The 21,259-nt window shown below is 37.2% G+C and overlaps 1 protein-coding gene across 9 annotated transcripts in view; it reads left to right on the forward strand.

The window, feature by feature from the left end:
* Window positions 1-21,259, forward strand: part of ERC1 (ELKS/RAB6-interacting/CAST family member 1) — a 410,068-nt gene that overhangs the window by 1,830 nt on the left and 386,979 nt on the right. The window contains exon 1 of one of the 9 annotated variants that reach the window (XM_057703820.1): window positions 1,646-1,661. The exons of the other annotated variants lie outside the window; for them this stretch is intronic. The gene's annotated coding sequence lies outside the window, so the exon portion shown is untranslated. Of the gene's footprint in view, window positions 1-1,645; window positions 1,662-21,259 lie in introns of those variants that run through there. 9 annotated transcript variants of the gene reach the window in all.

Genomic DNA, 21,259 nt, shown 5'->3' on the forward strand with positions numbered 1-21,259 from the left:
GAAACTTATAGGAAACAGATGATATAATAGCTATTAAGTGAGAAAGGGTGTGGTCCAATTTGTAATTAAAAACAAAAGATTTAATTAACTTCAGACAGGTCAAATTACAAGCTTGTATAATAATAGTTTTGATATTGGATTAGTCACTTAGAAGGAAAAATTAAAATTCACGTATCTAGTTTTGGCATTTAAATTATGCTTTGATTTAATGGGGTACACATGGGGACAAATGTGAACCACGATACCAGGTGAAATTTTGTGTATTGCTAAAATGACATTTCCATGGCTGACGGTAGAATGTGATTCTTGTTGGAATGCAATCATATGATTTCGGGAAAGTGTAGGGTAGAAGTGATCTATTTCTTTTAAGAATTTCTTATGGCTGAGAAAACTGGTACGTTTTATTTTTCAAGAAATGTCGCTTGGTAGTCATTACTGGGATATCTTTGGTGAGTCTACTGGGGTTTCCCTCCTTTTTTAAAAATTACTAAAGTCAGATAAGTATGTCAGTCTGTTAACACACTGTTAATACTAGAAACAAAATAGAAGTGAAGATTCCCATAGAAACAGCTGCTCTTTTTCTGTAGTATGTTTATGCTTTTAGAAGTATAAGAGCTTTTATTTATTTTTATAAATTTATTTATTTTATTGGCTATGTTGGGTCTTCGTTGCTGCACGCGGGCTTTCTATAGTTGCGGAGAGAGGGGGCTGCTCTTCGTGATGGTGTGCGGGTTCCTCATTGAGATGGCCTCTCTTGTTGCAGAGCATGGGCTCTAGGCACGTGGGCTTCAGTAGTTGTGGCACATGGACTCAATAGTTGTGGCTCACGGGGCTCTAGAACTCAGGCTCAATAGTTGTGGAGCGTGGGCTTAGTTGCTCTGTGGCATGTGGTATCTTCCTGGGGCAGGGCTCGAACCTGTGTCCCCTGCATTGGCAGGTGGATTCTTAACCACTGTGCCACCAGGGAAGTCCAGTATAAGAGCTTTTAAATGTGCGTTTTGCACATGCTATGTCAAACACATTGGTGGAGAAAGAGCAGGGAATGAAGCATTTTGGCTAATCAAATAATAAACAGTGTATTGATTATCTATTTTCAGAGAAATATAATAAAGTGAATTAAGCATAAAGGTTTTGTGGAATATAGTTTATTTCTATGGCTTTTCAAAATGTGAGCCATGGGGTGCTAATTCATCCATTTATTCATTCAACATTTATTTATTGAGTATGGTTTTGGGTACTTTTAGCCATTGGGAATACAACAGTGAACAAAGTTGACAAAAATTGCCACCTTCATGGAACCTTCTGCGGAAATGAAGAGGAGTTCAGTGAAGGAGACTAATAGGAGGTCACTGAGGGAAGAGGAAAACCAGGAGAGTGTGATGTACTAGAAATAAAGGAAAGGAAGTTTTCAAGGAGGAGGGAATGATCAACTGTGTCAGTGTTTAAAGATGTGTCAGACTGTTGGGTAAGAAAGAATTCTGCCTGATTATAATGTCTAATAACAGAAATGACTAAATGCTTTTTAGTGTGAGATGAGACAAATGTAAAAATCTTTCAGATTTTTACTTCCTTTGATTGATTTAAAAAAATACATATTTCATTCTTTATTCTTTTCAGAACAAAATATGCAGCCTGGGAGTTTATAGTTGAACTAAGGAGAGGTATGACATTGTTGTTATTAATCATATGTACACTTATTCTTTTAATACATATATCAAATCAGAAGTTATAAAAGTACATAGGGAAGAACTAAGTCTCTTATTTATTTATTATCTTATTTATCCAGTTATTCCTAAGGGCAGATACTGTTTCCAATTTCTTGTTTTTCCTAACCAGTGAAATTTTGTGCAATAATATGGCATATAGCTATTTTAAAATTGCATAAATAAAACAGGTATTTTATCCTCTAGTTTTTTTTTTTTTGCAGGCTTAATATTTCTTTTGATAGTTTAAGTCTAGCTACCTGCAGACCTTTTTTTTATAACAGCTTTATTGAGAGTTAATCCACATACCATACAATTCACCCATTAAACTGTACAATTAAATAATTTTTTTGTACATTCATCATCAAGATCAATTTTCATCCTCCCAAAAAGAAGTCCCAAACTCATTAGCAGCCATTCCCCTGACCTTTGTTTTTTGAGTTAAGTGTTGTTTTGCATATTATGAAGGGAGGATGTTTGTGAATTACTTTGTTTCCAGTTAAATGGCAGGGAGGCCACTTAGTGTTACTTTTAATAGTCTCTGATTGAATAGACGCTTAGGTTTGTGTAAAAGTCAAATTAGATAGTGGTTTATTTAGTTGCGTGAATACTTGTGAAATGATTTGATTATTTAAGTGTCTTGTTTTCATTATTCCTTCATTTATTAAATATTAAATATTTATTGAGTACCTTTTGTGTTCTAACCAGTCCTGGGCTAGGCCAGATGGATTCCATGTTACATAAGGGACAGGGTCCCTTATTCTTAAGGAGTTTCATTCTAGTGGGAGAAGAGGAAAAGTTAACAGGATTTTGTGGTCTGCTGTGATACATGCTTCAATAGGTGACATACGGGGTTCCACATCAGCTCATAGAATGGATGTCTAAGGATTGTAGGAAGATCTGAGATGAGATCTTAAAAATAAGTAGGATTTGGCCGCATGAAAAGGATGCAAGCAGAGGGAAAACAGCATGTGCAGGACCCAAAGGCAAGAAAGTTGTAGGGCAGATAGAGTGATCTGAAGATAGTTTGATCTGGCTGGAATGCTGAGTGCTAGTGTGAGGTGTGGGCATTGCTTCTCCTTTCTGTGAAAAAATGTGTTGTCTTAAAAGGACAAAATAATTACATTATTAATTTGCTTAAACTGTGGATTGCTGTCACTTCCTAGCGATATAACTTTGAATGAGTTACTTTATTGTCTAAAACTCAGTTAAACTCTCATTAGATGAGAATAATAGTCCTACCTGATGTGATTGTTGTGAAGAATGAATGGGAGAGTGCTCAAGAAGCTTTTAGTAAAGTGCTTGGAATATAGTAAGTACGCAGTGAAAACCAGCTACCCTGATGATGACGTTGTGGTGGTGGTGGTGGTGATTTTGGTCATGGTGACTTTGATGGTGGTGATAATGATCCTGAAGTGTGGAATTCCTTAGGGTATTTTGGAGCCCCAGAGAGTGCTCAGGAGACTGGAAAGTGACCTGTCATCTTAACTTTTTCCTGGGAAAAAGGAAGTGAATACCAAAAACTTTAGACCAGCATGGTTTAATAGAACCTTGTGTAATGATAGAAACGTTCTATCCTTCACCATCACATACAATAGCCATGAGTCACATGTGCCTTTTGAACACGTGAAATGTGGCTAGTGTGACTGAGAAACTGTATTTTTAATTTTATTACAGTTAATTTAAATAGCCTCTGTGACTAGTGGCTACTGTTTTGTGCAGCACAGTTGTACACTTACAGATTGGGGGATCTAATAATGAATTATGGCAATATTTTAGAATAGATTATGTAAAAAGTTAGAAAGTAGTTTTAGAAGCCTTATCGGGGAAAGGTGACTGCTAGGATACAGCATGGATTCACTAGGTCACAGCAGACAATAATTCTAATTTCCTAGAATCTACATGGTTCCCAGGTTGATTAATAAAGGAATGTAGTAGTTGTAATGTGTCTAGACTTCAGTTGGATCTTTTCATGCTGTTTTTGTGGAAAATATGAAAAATTATGTCCTAGATTTCATGAAAACAGGGACTGTCATGTGTTCTCTACTTAGCAAATAATAGATACTTACTAAATATTTGATGACTGAATGGATAATGGTACAATTAAGTGAAGTTACAACTGGTTGTAAATGGCTGTCCCCAGAGAACAGAAGATGATGGGTTAGAGGAACTGGTGTTAGATGCCTGCCTTATCCATGTGTATAGTATTGAAATGACCCAGGAGTGGTGGCATAGAAGGCAGTGGTGTTGTGAACTAGCTGCCAGCATATCCTCACTGAGTGTGGAGGATGTCCAGGTCATGACTAGCTGATAGTGAAGAGGCGGAGGTAGAAGACTGAGTTGCTGAGTAGCGTGAAAATCAGCGTAACAAGGATTTTATAGGAGGGTTCAGGAATAGTGGTCTGGAGGTGGCAGTGGAAGAAAAAAGGGTACCAGCCTCATTTCCGAGTATTGGGTGTGGCATGTGAGTGACTTCATAGCCTCCACTTGAAAGGGTAGCATGGGGAGAGGCATCCTGGGAAAGCCAGCTTTCAATGAAGGCAGAGAGGTACTGAGAATTTATAGAGCAGTTTTTTTTTTTCTTTTTTTGGCTGCGCTGCATGGCATATGGAATCTTAGATCAGGAATCAAACCTGTGCTCCCTGCATGGGAAGCGCAGAGTCTTAACCACTGGACCGCCAGTGAAGTCCCTAGAGGAGTTTCTTAATAATGGAATGAAGTTCCTTGAGAGTATATTTCCCCACCCCACTGGCTTCTTTTTATCATCAATTAAACTTTAAGAAAAGTCTCTCTCATTCTGGCAACAAATTCTTCTCCAGCTTCACACTTTCTCTGCCTTTTGCTTTAAGTTGCTTTGCTCTTTGCTTTATAGCCAAACTTTGTTGAGTTGTCTACATTTGCTTTATGTTTGCATTTCTTCACCTGTAATTTTCTTCTGAATCTATTTCTGTCTTGTTTCTCTCACCACAATTTCACTGAAACTGTTTTGCTGGGATTACTAATGTCTTTCTTTAAATACACTGGCTATTTTTCTATCCATTTATTTAAGCTCTCAGCATCTGTGCTAGTTGTCTATTGCTGTGCAACAAATTACCACCAAACTTAACTTAAAACAGCAAACATCTATTGTTTCACAGTTTCTGCGGGTCAGACATCTGAGTTTGGCGTATCTGATTCAGGGTCACTCATAAGGCTGCAATCAGATGTTGACTAGGACTGGTCATCTCAAAGCTCGGCTGGGACAGGCAGGGTCTGCCTCCAGCTCAGTCATGTGGCTCTTGGCAGGCTTGAGGTCCTTGCTGGCTGTTTGATGGAGAAATCGGTCTCTTTGCCATTTGGGTCTCTGCATAGGATTACTCACAACATGGCACAAGCCCCACATCAAGGAGATTGATTGAGGGCTCTGTGAAGGAGGCAGGGGGATACCAGCCAGTCATTTTGTAACCTGACCTTGGAAGTGACATCCTGTCACTTTTGCTGTATCCTGTTCATTTGAAGAGAGTCACTAGGTCCAGCACACGCAAGGGAGGATTCCACAAGAGCATGAATACTCAGAGGTAGACATCATTCAGAGCCATTTTCAAGATTGCCCACTACAGCCGTGTTTGACACAGCGAATTTCTCCTTCTTTTGTGAAACTCTCACTTATTTGGGGGTCTTTAGATCATGCTTCTGTTTTCCTTCCTGGTTCTCTGGGCTCTTTCTAATCACCTTTGTTGAATTTTTTTCTACCATTCATTAAATGTTTGAATTTCTCTGGGTGATCTTATCTTCTATTTCATTTTTCATCTGTATGCCGAGTATTTGTGTTTCTGCCTTCAGCTTTCACCTTTCTTTTGTGTCTAAGGGCTATTGTTATCCCGTATTTCCACTTGGATGCCCCTTACACTCAGCACATCCAGAACTAAATGTATGATTCCTGCTCTTCTCTGGTGTTCCTTCATTTGTTAAATGACACCACCAGCTGGTTCAAGTCAGAAATATATGTAGTGTTCTTGATTTTTCCCTTACTTCCACCTTCCATTTTACTTTTCCCTATTGATTTTGTGAGTCACTGCTGTCCAGCGATGGTGTGAATGTTTTTATGTCATACTGCATCCCCTGTCATGTTCCAAGCATTGAATGAGTAATTTTTAAGGTTCCTTCCAATCTTGAGATACTGTGTTAGTAGCTGTTGAAGGTTTTTAATTAGGAGAGACATGATCAGAGCTGTGCTTTAGAGATACAGCGACTCTTGAACACTTAAAAAAAAAAAGGCTTTGTTTTTTAGAGCAGCTTTAGCTTTACAGCACAATTGAGTGGAGGTACAGAGATTTCCCATAGACTCCCTGCCCCCACACATGCATAACCCCACCTCATTATCAATATCTCCCACTGGAGTGGTACATAATAAATAACTGATGAACTTTCGTTAGCACATCGTTGTCACCTGAAGTCCACGTGGACTCTCATTTTTAGTGGTTCACCCAGAATGAAACTAAACCTTTTATTCCTTTTAGCTTCCTTTAACATGGTGTGCTGTGAGATGAGTGGACAGTGGTTTTCATCTGACAGCCCCTTTATGTGTATGTGTATATGTTATTTTCATTTTTTCCTTCTTTTTTTTTAGAAGTCCTTTTCATGGAAATTAGGTAACTAATTGCCTGAATTTCAGTTAAACATCTCTGAAATTGTGAAAACATTTCAAGAATTAAAGTTTGGACCTTAAATGTAATTTTATAATGGGAATATAACTTATCAATTGAAGAACTTAATTGCCTCTTGAACCCCTTTTTTTTTGTTGTTCTAAAAAGGCTTTTTATTTTTTATTTTATTTTATTTTTTTTCACATTTTAAAGCTCTTTATTGGAATATAATTGCTTTACACTGTTGTGCCAGTTTTTGCTGTACACCAAAGTGAATCATCTGTATTTATACATATATCCCCATATCCCCTCCCTCCTGCGACTCCCTCCCACCCTCCCTATCCCATCCCTCCGAGTCATCGCCCATCATCAAGTTGATCTCCCTGTTACGCAGCAGTTTCCCACTAGCTATCTGTTTCACATTTGGTAGTGTATATATGTCAGCACTGTTCTCTCGCTTTGTCCCAGCTTCCCCTTTGCCCCCCACCCTGTGTACTCAAGTCCGTTCTCTACAGCTGCATCTTTATTCCTGCCCTGTCACTGGGTTCATCAGTACCATTTTTTTAGATTCCACATATATGAGTTAGCATATGGTATTTGTTTTTCTCTTTCTGGCTTACTTTGCTCTGTATGACAGACTCTAGGTCCATCCACCTCACTACAAATAACTCGATTTCATTCCTTTTTTTATGGCTGTGTAATATTCCATTGTGTATATGTGCCACATCTTCTTTATCCATTCATCTGTTGATGGGCATTTAGGTTGCTTCCATGTCCTGGAATTGTAAATAGTGCTGCAGTGAACATTGTGGTACATGTTTCTTTTTGGATTATGCTTTTCTCTGGGTATATGCCCAGTAGTGGGATGGCTGGGTCATATGGTAGTTCTATTTTTAGTTTTTTAATGAACCTCCATACTGTTTTCCATAGTGGCTGTACCAATTTGCATTCCCACCAACAGTGCAGGCGTGAATGCCTTCTTGAATGTAACACATGGTTAGAGACGTATATAAAACAAATGTATAGCTTGATAACTTATGGAACAAACACTGATATAGCCATCATCTAGGTCAAACATGAGGACCTTGCCAGCATTCCAGAAACTTTATTTGCCTCTTACCAGTCACAACCCTGTCCTTTCCCCATAAAGGTAACTACTGTCCTGACTTTCATGGGAATCATTTTCTTGCTTTTTTTTGTATAATTCTATTATTTAGTTTTATCTGTTTTCCAACTTTATATACATAGAATCATGTTGTATATATTCTTTTATGTCTGACTTCTTTGATTCAGCATTTTGTGAGATTTAGATTTGTTGTGTGTAGTGGTAGTTCACTTATTTTCATTGCTGTATAGTATTGTATAAATAATCATAACTTATTCATTATTTTAATGATGGATATTTAGGTTGTTTTCAGTCTTGGAGCATTATGAATTATGCCACTATGACCTTCCTCTTTCTTTTCTTTTTTTAATTTATTAATTGGCCCTGTTGGGTCTTCGTTGGTGCACATGGGCTTTCTCTAGCTGTGGCAAGTGGGAGCTACTCTTTATTGTGGTGCTTGGGCTCCTCATTGCAGCAGCTTCTCTTGTTGCAGAGCATGGGCTCTAGGTGTGCGGGCTTCAGTAGTTGTGGCCCACAGGCTTAGTTTCTCCGAGGCATGTGGGAGCTTCCTGGAGTAGGGATCGAACCTGTGTCTCCTGCATTGGCAGGTGGATTCTTAACCATTTCTTAACCAATTCTGCGCCACCTAGGAAGTCCCACTATGACCTTTCTTACACAAGTTTTTGGTGCATGTATTTCTGCTGCCTTTATAGCCAGGAATAAAAGTGCTAAGTCATAGAATATGCATATGTGCAATTTTACTAGATAATTGCCAACTCTTCCTATAGTTGTACAAACTTACATGCCCCGAAGCAGTATTTGAGAGTTCTTTTTGTTCTATATTCTTGCCATTATTGTCAGTGTTATTAATTTCAGCCATTCTGGTGGGTTGATTTATAGTGGTATCTTAGTTTTAATTTGTATTTCACTGATTACAAATGAGGTTGAATACCTTTCTGTCTTTTGGTCATTTGGAAAACCTTTTGTGAAGTGCTTATTCAGATATCTTGCTCAGTTTTCTGTTAGATTTTCTTTCTTGTTCTAATTAATGTATAGGAGTTATATATTTTGGGTATGAGCCCTTCTTTGGTTATTTGTGTCGCGAGTATTTCTATTCTACTCCGTGGCTTGCTGTTTTGTTCTCTTAATGGTGTCTTTTGAAGAACTGGCTTCTTAATTTTAGTGTAGTTCAGTTAATATTTTCCTTTATATGGTTAGTGCTTTTTATGTCCTGTTTAAGAAATCTTTCCCTACCCTAAGGTCATGAAATTACTCTTTTGTTACTTTCTGGGAGTGTCCTTCCTATACCCTTCTCATATAGCACCATGATCTGCCTATAATTGGTTTTTGCATATGCTCTGAGGTTTATTTTTTTCCCTGTATGGTTCCTGTTTTTCTCAGCATCATTTATTGACAGTTCCTTCCCTTTTCAACTGCTTTGTAATAAATTGAGGCTCTCTGCTCTCTTCCACTGGTTTCTCTACTTTGGCCTAGTGCCAGACTATCTTAGCTACTGTAGTTTTATAGTAAGTCTTCATACCTGGTAGAGTCAAGTGCTCCCACCTTGTTTTTTTCCAGGAATGTCTTGACATTCATTGTCTGTCAGCGACTGTCACAGTCTGTAACAGGAGTGGTATCAGCATAAGGCCAGATGTAGACATCAATGGAATTGAGTAGAGTCCAGATATAAACACACATATGTGGTTAATTAATTTTCAACAAAAGTGGGAGGGTAATTCAGTGGAGGAAAGGATAGTCTTTTCAACAAAAGGTACTACAAGAAGTAGATCTCAATATGCACCCCCAAAAAGTGAACCTCAAGCCTCACTGCATAGGAGAGAATCTGAGACCTTAGGTTAGACATGGCACCAAAAACATGACTTATAAAAGAAAAATATTGATGTATTGGCCTTTATCAAAATTAGAAAGTTTTGCCTTTCAAAAGAATTCATTGAGAAAATAAAAAAGACAAATCACAAAACAGGAGAAGATATTTGCAAATCATATATCTGGTAAAGGACTTAAACATTCAGAATATCTAAAGAACTCTTACTACTAAATAATAAGATAGCACCCCCCCCCCCCCAAGATGGGCAAAATATTTGAATAGGCACTTCACCAAAGAAGATACATTGATGGTAGTAAGTGCTTGAAAAAGACGCTCACCATCATTATTCATTTGGAAAATGCAAATTAAAACCACAATATGATGCCACTGCATACCCACAAGAATGGTAAAGTCAAAAGATTGAAATACGAAGTATTAGCAAGAATGTGGAGAAACTGGGATTCTTATACATTGTTGGTGGGAATTTTAAATGTTACAGTTATTTTGGAAAAGAGTTTGGTAGTTTCTTAAACATGTATTTACTGTATGTCCTCAGCCTTTCAACTCTTAGGTATCTAGCCAAGTGGTTGCTGGGGCAGCTAATTCTTCACTGTGAAGTATGGTGTTGTCAAGCACACACACACACACAAGATGGGGCAAGGCCAAGGTCAAGGCCTGACTGATTTGACTAGTATAGATACAATGAACGCTTCAGATTTAGGCAGTTTGTCCCTTACATGGGCAATGGAGCCAAAGGTGCCAGCTCTCTGTGACTCTTGTCCCACAGGCCAAAAAGGATGACACCAGAACAAAACCATTGCCAATGGCTACAGTGTGAGCTGTGGGATGCCCTATTGATAAGGAGCCCATTCTAACCCCTACATGGTTTCATAGTTTACAGCTCTATTCTGAGATGGATAGAGCTGAAAGTCCCCTGTCTCATCAGAGTCAAGGCACCAATGAGAAACTATCTCATGAAGCCTCCAGGGGAAAGAGGGAAACTGTGGGAGATGGCCTGGTGGCTGCCTCTTATAGGCCTCCCATCCTCTCCTGTTCTGGGTAGGGGGGCTAGGAGGGTGCATGGGGTGGGGGTCAGGAAGAAGTCACAAAGTGTTCTACCTAGACTCAAAAATCTACAGGTCGCCAGATATGCAACAGCAGAGCCCTCTGTTCCCCTACAGATACTTAGTTGGCTTTGCACATATCCTTTGTTAGATTAAGATAGTTTCCTTCTGTTCCTAATTTGTTAATATTTTTCATCATTAATAAATGTTAAAAATCTACCTGATGCATTTTCATATCGAGACAGTCTTCTTTTAACCTATTAAAGTGGCTGATTACACAGGTTTTAAAATTCATTTCTACTGGTTAAAGAATTTTGTAGAAGTTTTTTTTCCCTCATTTGATTTTTTTTTTTTTTTTTCTTTTTTGGCTGCATTGGGTCTTTGTTGCTGTGTGGAGGCTTTTCTCTCTAGTTGTGGCAAGTGGGGTCTACTCTTTGTTGAAGAGCACAGGCTTCTCATTGCGGTGGCTTCTCTTGTTGCAGAGCATGGGCTCTAGGTGTGTGGGCTTCAGTAGTTGCAGCATGTGGGTTCAGTAGTTGTGGCTTGCGGGCTCTAGAGTGCAGGCTCAGTAGTTGTTGCTTGTGGGCTTAGTTGCTCCTTGGCACGTGGGCTCTTCTTGGATCAGGGATTGAACCCGTGTCACCTGCATTGTTTTACAACAATCTGTTTGAGTACATCCCTTCAGCTCTTTCTGGACCCATCCCTTCAGATGCCACACAAGTGACTTTTCTACCCTCATGGCAGTATTCACTTTGCTTTCATTAGTGGCAGATAATTTTGAGTACTTCAGATAGTTTTGCATCCCTTTCTAAATGGCAGTATCAAATTTAGGCTGAAACTTTGCTTGATATTTTTCTCTCGTGCATAAGTGGAATATTACAAGGTAGAAAGAGTTACGGAAAGTAGCATTATTTGACATTTCACTTGATTTTTCTGGTGGTTTTTCTAGTGGTTTGCTGTTAATTTTCTGGTATTGCCAAGTTTCTGAATCCTGACTGAAATAATTTGACTCTTCTGAAATAATTTGATTATTCTTATGCTTAGGCTCATTATTTCTTGATTTTCAATAGAGCAGAAATTTTTAAGTATTGCTGGTTAAGAATGAGTTAATGCAGGTAAAATATAAGTATGTATTTCTACATGGCAAGTTATACATATGCCTTTTTTTAAAGCACCAATCAGGATTTCCTTGAAATTAGGGGTTGATTCTTAAATTCATATTAAAATTGTTTTCAATAATATAGCAAGAATGTCTGCTTTACAGATTTTTTTATTTTCATAGTTGTCCCAGGGTATACATTTGTTTCTTTTCTTTACTCCCTCATTCAAAAAATATTTATGGAAACTCTAGTATATTTCATTTGTGTACTGTGACTGTATTGTGCTCCATCTTAACAGTATAATTTTGAGACGCTGTTGCTGCCCTCAGGATGCTAGAGACTTTGAAGGAGACAAGTACACAGGCAGTTTTAATAGAGCAGGATGAGGGTTAATGATATGAGCAAGAATTGGGAGGTGGATGGGAGTGGTGAAAGATGAGGCTGAAAATGGGGTTTGGATCATGGAGGGCTTTGTCCATCAGAGTCTAGAATTTTACCTTCAGGCAGTGGCAAGACTTTGGAGACTTTTGTATGAAGGAAATAACAGACTTTATTTACATCTTACAAGGAGTGGGTAGGAGGAGGCTAAGTGAGGAGGCCAACTAGGAGGCTGTGGCCTTAATCTTGTTAAAGCCTGAAAAAGAAAGTAGTGACAGTGGGGATAGAGAAACGTACTGAGATGAAAGCATGCAAACATACTGAGATTAAAGAACACAGGACCAGCTAATTGAATATCTGTGTGTGTGTGTATACTTTTGTGGGAGAAGGGGCAGTTGGTGGGGAGGGAGGAGACTAAGGTGATTCCCAGACTCTCAGATGGGGCAGGTAGGTTAGAAGCAGTGCTGTCTAATACAGTAGCCACTATATATGGGTATTTAAATTTAAACTGATTTAAATGAATTGATTTAAAAAAATTTAGTTCTTCAGGTGCACTAGGCATACTTCATGCGCTCAGTAGCCAAATGGGACTTGTGGCGTCTGTATCGGATGGTGCAGATATAGAACATTGTCATTGTCACAGAAAGTTTTGCTGCGTAACTCTGGTCTGCAATTTTTGGTACTGACTACCTTTTTCCCCAGAGGAAAGTCAAAATAACAGGTGGTATTCTCCAGTCTCCGAAGAACTCTGGCTCCACAGTAACCTAAGGGATCCTGTGAGTCAGACGCAATTACCACCACAAGCATCCAGTCATCATCAGATATACACTTTCATGATCAGAGAAGGTTTGTTGGACAACGCTGACGTACAGGGATGGTAATGCCGTTTATTGAGCTATTGATGGCTGTGATGGGGGCAACAGGAACCTCTAGAAAGGGTACTGTCCAATAGACGTAGAGTATGAATGAGCCACTTATGTAATTAAAATTTGAGTAGCCACATTATAGAATAAAAAGAAATGGTTGATTTCATAATTTTATAATATATTTTATTTAACCCAGTGCATCCAAAATATTTTGAACATGTTGAAACATGTCATTTAAAAAATTATTAATGAGCAGTTTTACGTTATTTCTTCATACTATTTAAATCAATTGTATACTTTTCTTTTATAGCATATCTTAATTCAGATGCTCAGATTGTATCCACTTGATAGTTGGAAATTCAGGTCTGGAGCTCCGGAAAGAGATGTAGGAACAGGCAGGTAGATGGTAGGGACAGTGAGGAATGTGGAGATAAAAAAACAGGCTTGATTTTGGACAACCCAATATTAAGTTCTCTGTAAAATATGCAGCATATTGCAGTGATTGAGTCAGATGTGTGATCTTGGGCAACTTTACCCTTTCTAAGCCTTAGTTTTCTCATCTAGAAATGGGATGATAAAATTGCTCCCTGAAACGTTTGCTTGAAGGGTTAAAGGAAGTATTCATGGCAAATATTAACCATGTAAAATGCCATGTCACCTCATTTCTTAGTTCCCATTTCTTGTGGAGTGTACCATCAATTTAATAATTTATTCTTTTTGGGGGGGAAAAAACATTTTAATTATACATGTTATGAGATGAATCCCTATTTCTGAAACTTTAAATTATGAAGAAACGTGTATCTTAAAATAGAGGAAATATACTTAGTATTCATACTGATGAATGCTCATTATGGTCCACATACTATGTTAAAGGCTTTATATGATGCTGTGAAAGGTTCTTTTTTTTTTTTTAAATATGCAGTGTAACATGGTATTTCTTTTGTGAAGTTTCACTTAAGTAGACTTTGTAATAGAAAATCTATTTTAATTCTGGAACTTTGAAATGTATTATGATCTCATTCTATTTTTTAGTTATTCCAGGAACCACTGAATTCTGCTTGAATCTCTTTGGATACCTTTATATTTATGATTTCATTGTATTCTGGGCTAAATCTATAGAATTTAAAAGTCTAATTCTACATTTGGGTGTAAACATGTAAAGAATTATGATGAAAAAAATCCCTTGGTAATTTGCGGTATTCAGGGAAGCATGGTAACAAAGAAGAGAAAAATGGACTCTACTGGGTCAAAGAGGAAGGAATTGTGATTTTTAATCACAATTAAAATTGTTTCTCCAAGTCTTTTCCTCAGGTCCCAGCTTGCTCATTATATCTGGCCATGTGCCATTTCTCAAGTGTATTGGAGAAGACAGGAAACATTTATATAATAATACCCCATGCACTGCATACCTAGTGTGTGCTAGAAAATCTTGCTGTCGTCTTCACATTATTTCCCCTACAGTCACTTACATCTGAAATAATATTAAACATCTTGCGTCTGTATTATTGCAGATAATGAAAATTTTTAATCATGCATTTAGGGCCAACAGATAGGTTTAATACTGTGTGCCAGCTACATTTGGTGGTGGCAGCTGGAAGTGCTCTGCTGGGCAGGTTTTTGAGAGCAGGTCCAAAAGGAAGAAATGCTCACCTTAAATTACAGTGGCTTTTCCCTTTTGTTTCTGTTTAAATCTTTTAAACATTTTTTCTTTTTAAAAAAGTGCTATATGCCCATTTGGAAAATTTTGACAACTGTTAAGGAAGTAAACAGATTTCCTACCATTCTTTTTGCTATGCTTATATGTATACAGTTGACCTTTGAACCAGTGGGGGTATGTATTAGGGGCTCTGACCCTCCCTGCAGTCGAAAATCTGTATATAACTTATAGTTGGCCCTCCATGACAGGGGTTCCTCCTCATCTGCAGATTCAACCACCTGCTTATTGTATAATACTGTAGTATTTACCTTTTAAAAAAATAATTAATTCATTTATTGGCTGTGTTGGGTCTTCATTGCTGCTCACAGGCTTTCTCTAGTTGCAGTGAGTGGTGGCTACTCTTTGTTGTGGAGCACAGGCTCTAGGGGTGTGGGCTTCAGTAGTTGTGGCACATGGGCTCAATAGTTGTGGCTCACAGGCTCTAAAGCGCAGGCTCAATAGTTGTGGCACATGGGCTTAGTTGCTTCGTGGCTTGTGGGATCTTCCTGGAGCAGGGATCAAACCCGTGTCCCCGGCACTGGCAGGCAGATTCTTAACCACTGTGCCACCTAGGAAGCCCTGTAGTATTTACTTTTGGAAAAAAAAAAAAACCTACATATAAGTGGCCCCGTGAGATTCAAACTTGTATTGTCGTTGGGTCGACTGTATTTGCAAAATTGAGAGTATGCTGTATGTCAATGTATATCCACTTTCACTTATTGTATTATAAGCATTTTTTATGTCAGCCATTGGTTATAAATGTTTTTCGTAGATGGCAAGTTAAATTATAAAGATTTCACTTAAACACTTCCCAGTGGGACAAGTACTAATAAAGCTGGTATATCATAAGTCATAATGTAGCTGGTTTTCTCTCATTTTGGATCATTTAAGTAGATGAGTTTCCTATTTTTGGAATTATTGGATCAAAAGATATGAATGTTTTTAAGATCTTTAACCATTTTTAAACATGCTGCTTCCCAAATGCTCTTATTTTTTTAAGGATGAAAACATTTGAATACAAATCCTTTTATTATTTTAAGGAAGAAAATCAAACGTGTACTTATAATTTTTCATTTAAGCTTTTAAATTTATGAAATGTTTGACATGCAAAAAAGATGGAATTGTGTAATTAATAAATACCTGTGTACTTACCGCCTTGTTTAATAAATATAGAGTTAAAACCTTTTTGCGTAGCTCTCCTTGATTATAAATGTCTTTACCAACAATGATGTGACTGTTTAATCTTATCCAGTAACCCAGGTCTGTATCCAAGATCTTTTGGGCCAGAATTCAAAATTTCTCAGATTTTAGAAAGGTGATATGATGTATATACTATATATTATCTAACTTTCCAAGCAAGGTGGGGGGCATCCTCCAGTTCCTTCATCAAACACATTGGTATTTCAGTATCAGTTCAGGTGTGATTTTTGTCACCAAATTAGTTACAAAATTTTGAGATTTTCAGAAATTTTTAGAATTGAGATACATGGTTGTAAACGTGTGTCTGTCTAATGTATTTGTTCAGTTTAATCAGGCTGGTAGGATTTGTTGAACTGATCGTAATGTAGTATGAGATGTATAAAATGGACAGTAATGTAACTAACATCCAAACAATTTAATATTTTAGGCCTTTGAGAAATCAGATAGCATTGAGACTAGAGTCGTTGGGAAAGGCTATACAACCTAGAACTTGACTCTTTTGAACTAAGTAAGTAGCTCAGGTTGCTGATATAACCGTGATTAATAACTTGTGTTTGCTTGAAGTATGTGCTTGACAAGATATTTGTCATGGTGAGAACTTTGATAGACCTTACAATTAACTTGGTTAACTGATTGATAAGAATTATTAAAAACCACAGTTAACTTGATTGTAACTTTGTTACTCAGCATTCACACCCTTCCATAAAAAAGAATGAAATGGCAACTGTGACAAGTGTTGTGTCATGACAGCTCCTAGCAGAGGTCCTCTTTCTTGTGGGTATGTCATCAAAACAGTGTTGCTTTAGCCTCACGGTTCTATAATTTTTGGTCTCCAGGAGAATCAGATTAAGAACATACAACCTGATGTCTGGTATTAGCAAAACTGATATGCTACATGCTGAGGGTAGAAGCAAAGACATCTATGCTTCCTTTAACTTGTAGGGTTGTTTTTAACCTCCTACTAATCACAGAGACTTTGTCAGTTGGGGCCTAGCCCATTCATTACCCTATTATAGTGTTGAATGGTTGAGGGCTTTATTGAAGCCTTTGGTTGTAGTAAGACTGTGTGTGAGTGAAAGTAATACCCGCTCACTGTTAAAATAATTGACAAAGAAAAGAAAAAAAGAAGTACACACACATATATATACAAGGGAAAAGCTGGCTCTATCTGACCTTTCAGAAATAACTTCTTGCTCTCCAAATCATTTTTGTGTATATGCGAATATGCATGTCTGTACTTTTGTCTGCTGCTGGGGTTGTATTATACTTGCTTTTTTTCCCAGTTCACGTGTCATGGATGTCTTTATAGGGATTGTCAGATATAGAGGTTTTCTTAAGAAAAATTTTTTTCACAGCAGTATTTTATTTTAGGGTGTGGAGATATGATAATTTATCTAACCAGCCTCTTGTTGGTGGAAATTTAAGTTCTCTCTTTTTGCTGGTACAAAATGATGCAATAACTGAATGTCACTGTACATTTATCTTTAAACTTGTGGAATATGTCTCACAGAGAGTAATTTTAAAAGTGAAACTTCTAGGTCAGAGGGTATATAAAGTTTGATAGATTCTGCCAAATTGCACTTGAATTAGATTTAAAAATTTTGGTCTATTGTTAATCTCTTCATAGAGGGTTTAAGATAGCCACACATTTCTTGTCCCTAGTGACATTTTTAACCCTTTAACAAAATGAATGGAATCTTAAAAAATGTTGGGAGGGAGGCGTAAGTTAGGAGTTCGGGAGTAACATATGCACACCACTATATATAAAATAGGTAACCAACAAGGACCTGCTGTGCAGCACAGGGAACTCTGCTTAATATTTTGTAATAATCTGTAAGGGAAAAGAATCTGAAAGGAATATATATATGTATATATAACTGAATCACTGTGTTGTACACCTAAAACTAACACAACATTGTAAATCAATAAAAAAATGTTGAAATACAGCATTTAAAAATATTCGACTCGTTTTCTGATAATTGATGCTAATTAGTAATAGTATAACACACCACAGCAGGTTGGACTAGTAATTTTGAGATTTAGGTCAGAATTTCATATATAAAGCTTTAATTAGCTAATGGGTGATATATTGTATTTTCTAGTTCACATCATAAATATCTCATAGCACATCTATGTCAGCCTTTCCAGTTGTAATTAATTTGAAGTGGGTTACTATGTTGCTGTTAAAGAATTTTCTGCTTTCCTTTAATTTATGAATATTTGGTGCTCCTTTGGAGACTCAGGTTGGAGAGAGCTATTATTATCCTTCTAATTTGTGAGGCGAGAGTGAAAGTTGCATGTTATGCTTGTAGCTATTTGTGGGAAGAGTGAGAGTGAAAGGCTAACATACCGTCATTGTGTGTGGAAGTGTTTTTTAATTTTAGGCCCCTGGGGGTACTCCAGGGTTCTAAGTGGGTATGTATGGGTGTCTGTGGGGTGGGGCCAGCCTGAGGGGTGCGAGTGTTCTCTCTTGGTTTTCACATAGATTTTTGAACCAATGCTTTTTTTGTCGGGAAAAATGATCCTGGAATTTTCTAGTATTCTTCTGTTTATGGTTTTCCTGACCTAGATGATAAGCTTTGTGGTGTGAATATGTTGTAGTGGCCAGGTCTGAACTCAGTTTTGTTGTTGCTGTTTTATGAACTCAATGGAGATACAGTACTGAATTTGAGAAGTACAATTAATTGGCCTCCACAGTTATAACTCTTCCACCTTCCATGTTTTTCTGTTTTGTTTCGGCAGCGTTTATTTCCCTAGTTCCTTTTGGAGGCATTGAAGTGGATTATTCTCACTGTTACCGCTTCTTTATGGCCATCTACATATTCTGGTTAAGGGATAGAAAAAGCATTTTTCTTCTTAGCAGTTAAGATAGAAATTTTTCAGAAGGAACTGTACTGAAGAACTAAGGGAGAAAAACTCAAAATCCCTGCCTCGAGGCCCCCCATGTATATAGAAGGGTTTTAAAAATAGGAGAAATGAGTTATTAAAAGCAATAAAATTTGTAAAAATTTTGTAACTACAGAAACAGAATACCACTTTTTTTATTCTAACTTAACCTTTAGTTGATATTTGCTTGACTGATAGATCTCATAGGGTATGCAGATTCATTTCCTTCCACGTTATCGCAGGGTGATGCTGGAGGATGGATATTGTATAAAGATACTTAATGTCTGAAGTAGATTGACTTCGATATCCTTGATGGCCTGACCTTCCCTTTTCTTTTCTCCCCTCCCCTTCCCTCCACGAATCTATCCATCTGTTTACAAACATATAATTATTGAACGCATATACTGTGTGCCAGGTATAGTAACAAGGGCTGTGCATGATACAGTGTGTGTGTATAAAAATCCTGTTCTCTTAGAGTATGGTGTAGTAAGAAATACAGGCAACATGTAAAGAAGATAATAGTAAATTGCAGTAAATCCTCAGAAGGGAACAAGTGGAATTGCGTGTTCTCTATAGTTCCAACTACTGCTTGGTTCTGCAGTGAGTGTTGTTTGCATTATCGTCATATTGTAAACTATTTATTGGCTTTCTGTCTTCAGAGTTGATTTGTAGACAAAGAAAAGATAGTTATAGATCAGAAAATAAATGTCGTAACTTTACAATGTAAAAGTAATGGTATAGGTGATTAATATGAGGTAACTTGGGTATATTGGAACTCCAGATTCCTCATCATATACTGAGCTGGTGGTGGGAGGTTAAGAGTTTAAATTTTACGGAGTAAAAAAAAAAGGAAACAAGTTAAGGTATATTAGTTAAAATTGTAAAGATAACTGTTAGAAAAGTAAAAGTAAGCTGTAACTCAGCAAAAATTGGGGGAAAAAAGAGGGTTATGAACAAAATTCTTTACCTTTTATGGGGAGAGACTCAAGAAAATGTATTTCAAAATTCAGATAAATCAAGAAATAGATGCTTTTTGCTTAATATGTATTTATTGGGACTTCCCTGATGGTCCAGTGGTTAAGACTCAGAGCTCCCAATGCAGGGGACCCAGGTTCGATCCCTGATCAGGGAGTTAGATCCTGCATGTGTGCCGCAACTAAAGAGCTGGCACTCATCAACAAAGATCCTGTGTGTTGCAGCTAAGACCTGGTGCAGCCAAATAAATAAAAAAAATTTAAAATATTAAATTTAATTAACATTAAACTTATTAAAATTAATATTAAAAATATTAAAACTTAAAATATTTAAAAAATTTATATTTATCAACTGCCTTTTATGTGCCAGACCCCATTCTAGGTGGTGAGGTGCAGCAGTGAACAGAAAAGGGAACACGCACGTTCTCATGGAGTTTTTATTCTAGTGAAGGAGACTGACAATAAACAAAACAGAGAGGTGAAACGAATTGCATATTATATGCATATTTATTATTAAATGTTATGAAGAAATAATTTAGAGTTATGGAGATTAAATTTAGTGATTAGGAGTTAAATAATTTAGAGTTATGGAGGTAACCACTAATTAAAAGCAGAATGGTCAGAATAATGAGAACTCAGTGGAGAGAGACTATTACCTTTTATTGTTTGAGTTTTTATTTCTACATGCATGTATCACTCATTCAGTAGTAATATTTAATGTTAGAGGTTAAATATATTAATAACGTAATACCAAAAAGCACACCAAATATATTTGGCTCCAAATGTGCTTGTGATTTTTTTAAAGATTATTATTTAAATGAAAAGTCATAACATCAAGACCTCAATAAAGTAACACTTCACATCCACTGGGATGGCGATTGTAAAATAGAGTACAGTAACAAGTATTGGTGAGGATGTGGAGAAATTGGGCCCTCATAGGTTCCTGCTAAGAATGTCAAATGTGGCAGAAGCTTTGGAAAACAGTTTGACATTTCCTTAAAAACTTAAACAGGTTTGTTTTTTTTTTTTTGCCACGTCATGTGGCCTGCAGGATCTCAGTTCCCTGACCAGGGATTGAACCCGGGCCATGGCAGTGAAAGCACCAAATCCTAAGCACTAGACCACCAGGAAACTCCCTAAGCAGAGTTTTTATATCGCCCAAGCAATTCCACTCTTAGGTATATACCCAAGAGAATTACTAACGTTTGTCCACATAGGAACTTGTACACGAATGTTTATAGTAGGATTACTCATAGTATCAACAACCCAGATGTCCATCAACTGACGGATTGGTGAGCAAAGGGTGGAATATCCATACAGTGAAACACTCTTTAGTCCTAAAATGGAATGAAATACTGATATATGCTGCAGAATAAATGAACCATGAAAGCATTACGCTAGATGAAAGAAACCAGACACAAAAGGCCTTGTATTTTATGGTTCCATTTATATGAAATGTCCAGAGTAGGCAAATCTATTGAGACAAAGTATTTTGGTTGACCAGACTTGGGGAATGAGAAATGGGGAGTGACTGCTTATTGGTTTGTAGGGTTTCTTTTTGCAGTGATGAAAATAGTCTGCAATTAGATATTTTGTGGTATGGTTCCACAACATTGTGAATATACTAAAAATCACTGAATTGTACACTTTGAAACGGTAAATTTTGTGGTTTGTGAATGATAGCTCAGTTAAAAATGCTGAAATAAAAATGGAAAAGCATACAATACGAAGAAAATATATTGAGTCTCAGTGGGACATGGAGAAAACAGAGGATATTATAATATGGGGCTCTTATCAAATGAAAAATAACCCTCTGGCCTCATGTCCCCCACCC

Source organism: Hippopotamus amphibius, chromosome 12 (assembly GCF_030028045.1).
Source record: "Hippopotamus amphibius kiboko isolate mHipAmp2 chromosome 12, mHipAmp2.hap2, whole genome shotgun sequence".
Classification (NCBI taxonomy): domain Eukaryota; kingdom Metazoa; phylum Chordata; class Mammalia; order Artiodactyla; family Hippopotamidae; genus Hippopotamus; species Hippopotamus amphibius.